The sequence below is a fragment of the Pelophylax lessonae genome, assembly GCF_965119305.1.
Source record: "Pelophylax lessonae genome assembly, chromosome: 2".
Lineage (NCBI taxonomy): Eukaryota > Metazoa > Chordata > Amphibia > Anura > Ranidae > Pelophylax > Pelophylax lessonae.
In genome coordinates, this window is record NC_138769.1 from 717,159,885 (window position 1) to 717,164,833 (window position 4,949).

The 4,949-nt window shown below is 43.0% G+C and overlaps 1 pseudogene across 1 annotated transcript; it reads right to left on the reverse strand.

Moving 5' to 3' along the window:
- Positions 1-1,143: 1,143 nt before the first annotated feature.
- On the reverse strand, positions 1,144-2,074 carry LOC309548263 (odorant receptor 131-2-like; annotated as a pseudogene). The gene has a single exon. The product of its transcript is annotated as an odorant receptor 131-2-like (transcript).
- Positions 2,075-4,949: the final 2,875 nt, after the last annotated feature.

A 4,949-nucleotide genomic window follows, 5' to 3' on the forward strand; every position in this document is an offset into this window, starting at 1 on the left:
ATCGGTCAAAAGCTTATGGGGGTGGGGGGGGGGGCAAGAAACCTTTGACAACTTGACAATGGTTTCCTGCTGAGCGATTGGAAAGGGGGACAATGGCAATATGAACATATGGCACTTTTCCACTGCAAGTACCAGCTAGTACTGGCTCGGCTCTACTCGGCCCTGCTTGGCCCGGTTTGCTTTTCCACTGCTGGTACCGCATGGTACGGTGTTGGAACGGTTTGGTACGGTACGGTATAGGTTTGCTTTTCCACTAAAGTAGTACTAAAGTTAAGTGGGTGGGATAACAACGGGGTAGGTGGGATTCTCTGACCAATCAGTGGCTAGTAGTGACTGCATGCAAAGGATTGTGGGATATGCTACCAGTTTGGTACCTGTTGGAACCACAATCGAGTAGGTACTGTTTTTTCAGAGCCGTACCGTACCATACCGTTCGGTTCCATGCAGTGGAAAAGCAAACCTATACCATACCGTACCAAACCGTTCCGACCCTATACCATGCGGTACCAGCAGTGGAAAAGCACAAAAGCGTGCCGAACCGTTACGGTTCCATGCAGTGGAAAAGCGCCAATAGAGAACCTATTATCTTGAAGTGGAAGTAAAGGCAAAACCTAACTAAATTTGATCCTACTCCCACCCTCATACTAAGCCTAATCTATCTAATCTGTAATGAAAAGATAACTATACTCCCCTATTCTGCAGCTGCTCTGGTCTGATCTGTAACTATACTCTGAGAAAAAAAGCCCTGGTTCTACTTTAACCCCTAGGCGCCGATCGCACGCAAATATGTGACCTCTCAGTGGGAGGGCCCTGGCACTGAGGGGCTGCATATTTGAGTGCATTAGCGCCGATAGAGCTGTACCGAGAACGTGCTCCCTGGGTGCTCTTGTCTTGGCACAGTGACTGGCGGCTCATGAAAAGCTCCCAATTTGAGTTTTCCGATCATGTGACTGCAGTGACAGCCAATCATGGCCGTCATATGGTCACAGGCCCCGCCTTCCGGCATGCCAAACCTCTTAAAGGGCCAACAGGAGCCGGCACCAAGTGAAGACTTATGATCAAGACTGAATACAATTTGCTAATTAAAAGTATGTTATTGTTTTCTTATGAATTTATGAAGCACCATATATCATATTTTAAAAGTTAGATGACGAAGGGAGAAAATACAGTATGGTACAGCTTTTTTTATGTATTTACGAAACACTTCATCTCTTATTCCATAAATCAAGGGACTAAGGAATCTTGGCAAACAGGTAAATATAAGAAAACCAATGATGGCCAGGGCAGACGTGTAATTGGGAATGGTTGTTTCTAGAACAGAAGAGATGAAGGATACCATGCAAAGCATTAGCTGGAACACATGGAGCAAGACTGTCCTTGCAGCCTTGAGGGCAGATGATTGCCGTGAACCCAATCTCCTGGCTACCACCATGACTTTCACATAGGTAAATAAAATGATTAGGGCCACAAGGGTGAAACTAAGAATATGGACAAAGGAACGTATCACATTTTGTAACGGGCTGATCGTTAACATTGGACGGCCGCAGGGCACAGCAATGGAAAAGAAACTTCCTTCCATTGAGTACACGATGGTTACAAAGTCTGCAATGCTTGGAGAAAATCCTATGATCCAAATCACCACTATCGTTGATTTAGCTCTCCTCGCTGTACAGAACTCCAAGTGTCTCAAAGGGAAACATATGGCAATGTATCGTTCCAGAGACATGACAGCCAGGTTATATGGTGTAACTCTAAAGGAAGCTGCAGCAACGGCAAGAATCAAGCAGCAAAGGGGCGTGGGGAAGTACACATTGCTTAGAACGGAAAACAAGATTAAAATTCCCAAGGTAAGATATAACGTGTCGGTGATGAGAATATGAACGAAGAGGATGTAGCGAGCGTTTTCCTGGATGTGAGGAGTGGTGAAGAAAATGCTGAGAAGAGCTCCAATGATGAAAAGGAAGACGAAGAAGCACAATAGAGTCACCATCATGAGAACCGTAAGGGATATTACATCATAATAGGACTGGGTTACCATGTGTGTCAAATTCCCCTGAACTGTTGTTAGCTTCATCGCTCTGGTAAAATTTTCTTTAAATTCTTAAACTTCAAAGATTAAACAGAAATGAAACAATTTGATTGATCTGTGAAAAAGTGATGGTAACTGATTCAAAATTGAAGGGACATGAAGGACTTCCTAGCATAATACATCATATTTGATATTCATATTTGCTTCATAAACAAAGGACAAGATAAAAGATACTAAAATGGTATGGCATAAACTACTAAAAAATACAACAAATTATCATAAAATGTATTCTATAAAGCAAAAAATAACCTTTCTCTTTCGTTCATTGACAGGCACAGCTCTTGATTTTCTTAACCATTGGGTTATACTGCCCCCTACAGGAGTAGGACACTCGGCAGAAAAACAGTCTGGCTATGCCTATGGGCAGTCCCAAGGGGTATATTCTCTGCTATAGGTACTCCGTTTTTTTCTGCCTAGTCAGGAGTAAGGACCTAGTTCCTTCCTGCGATCTCTGGTCCTGGCAATTTTTTCTTTTTAGATTTAGATTTAGATTTTTTTCTCCTGTGTTTTTTTCTGTGAGATCTACAATCAACTTCCGGACTGGGCGACGGGTGGATAATCTAGATCTGGGTTCCTCCTTTCCCTGTCAAGGCGCATTCTACTCTGGCGCTCAGTGCCTCCTGCACCTTCTATCATCAGGCGTCAGTGATGCAGGTTTGCAAGGCGGCCACCTGGCCGTCGATGCCCACTTTCACAAAGTTCTAAAAAAAAGATGTGTTGGCATCTGCAGATGCTTCCTTTGGCCGCAAGGTTTTGCAGGCTGCTGTTTAGAGGACCTGGTCCTCTGTTGAGGGTGTATTGTTCTTTTCAGGTGGGCTCCAGTTGTTTTGGTTGAGCTCCTGTTTACCTGGTTGGCTATAGTTTAGCCTTTGGAATTTATTTTTCACTGTTCCCACCCCTCATGTTTTACACTGCTTTGGGCCTCCCCAATGGTTAAGAAGATCAGGAGCTGTGTCTGTCAATGAACAAAAGAGAAAATGGGATTTTTGACTTGCCGTAAAATCCATTTCTCTGATGTTCATTGACGGACACAGCATCCACCCCTCTGTGGAGCTGTAATTCTTCTGACACTGCCTGTAACAAAACTGAGTACCAAAGGAGCATGTGCATATTGCACAATAATATAAATTACGGTTTTGGGTGTTACCTGTTCTGCCCCACTTTTATGTAATTTTTCTGTGTTGTATCGAATGGCCTTAGGCAATTTTGGACCACTACAACTGGTTTCCTAATGCGATTTTGATATCTTCCTCTATCCACCCCTCCTATTTAGTGCCAATTTATTTATTCCTTGCTAGACCCTTGCCATTTCTTCCTTGTTCCCTTATTTCGTGTTAGCTATTCACAGAGTTAGGGCTTAAACCGGAGTTCCACCAAAAAGTGGAAATTACGCTTAACTGATTCCCCCCACCTCCTGTGCCACATTTGGCACTTTTCGTCAGGGAGCGGGTACCTTTTTTTGACAGATATCCTGTCCCCACTTCCATCGGACCTCGCCGCAGCAAGGAACGTCAGCAGTTCGGCCCCCCTCTTTCTCCTCCCTCCTTCTCCCCCTGCTGCCAGGCCAGTAAAAGAGCGCAAGGCTTTACTGCCGGGTTCCTTTATCGGCAGTGGCGGTGGAAGGCACCCCACAGCCAATGGAAACAGGCTGGGGTGCTGACATTGCTGGATTCCAGGACAGTCATGTGTCCTAATAATAAAAGTCAGCAGCTACAGTATGTGTAGCTGCTGACTTCAAATTTTTGGATGGGGGGGGCACTCCACTTTAACTCCCTTAGCGGTAACCCCGAGCGTAACTCGGGGTGTTTTTTTCATGCTAGGATTGGTATCCCCGAGTCACGCTCAGGGTAGATGTGCAGAGCCTGCAGCGGGGTTCCTTACCTTCTCCTGGCGAAGATCTCCCATTGCTGTGATCGCCGCCAAGATCCACGCCGAGCCGCCCGTCGCTCTCAGATGACTTCCTGGTTCCGTTCCCTGCAGCAGCAATGCTGCATGGGAGCGGAACTGGGAGGGAAATTCAAAAGTTGCACAAAACACATAAAAAGGAGGTGATACAGTGTAATCTGAGAGGATTACACTGTATCACCTTAGTATCAAAAAAATATCAAATATTATAAATTGTAAATTATAAAATATATTATTAATATATATTATATATATTATAATATCTATATTTTATAATATATTTATATTTTATAATATATATATATTATATATATTATAAATTATAAATATCAAAAAATTGTACCGCTTTTGGTACATAATTCCTGACATAATCATACCGCCAGGGAGGTTAAAGTGTTACTAAACCCAGGACCATGCATTACCTATATATGATCTCCCACAGTATACAGAAGATGGAAATGCAATTATTTTAATAAATATAAACGGCTAAATACCTTTTCTCATCAGCAGTATATAGCAGTCTTGTGACTTCTATCAAAAGCCCAGTAGATCAGAGAGTAGTTATCTGTGACGAAAAGCGTAGAGGGTCCACGGCGATGACGTTATCACGTTAGTTATATCCGATTGCCTGGTTTCATTCGTAGCCGAGCACACAAGGAAAAGCCCACAGGAACACCGTTATACTTGCCGTTTACATGCCATTTTATACCCTGGATTTTGTAAGTGCAATACATTCATTTATTTATTAAAGAGATAACATTTAATGCACTATAGTAGCGTTTCTTGTTTTATATTTCCTGGGCTTAGTTTATGCCTGCTGAACGGGCTTTCCATCTTATGAGTGACCTACTAATATGTTTAATTTGACCACCTATAATATAGTGGTCTTATAATCTGGTAAGCAGATTCTATTACTCACCTTGGGTGTGAAGTTAATATTCTAAGTTACTCTTCT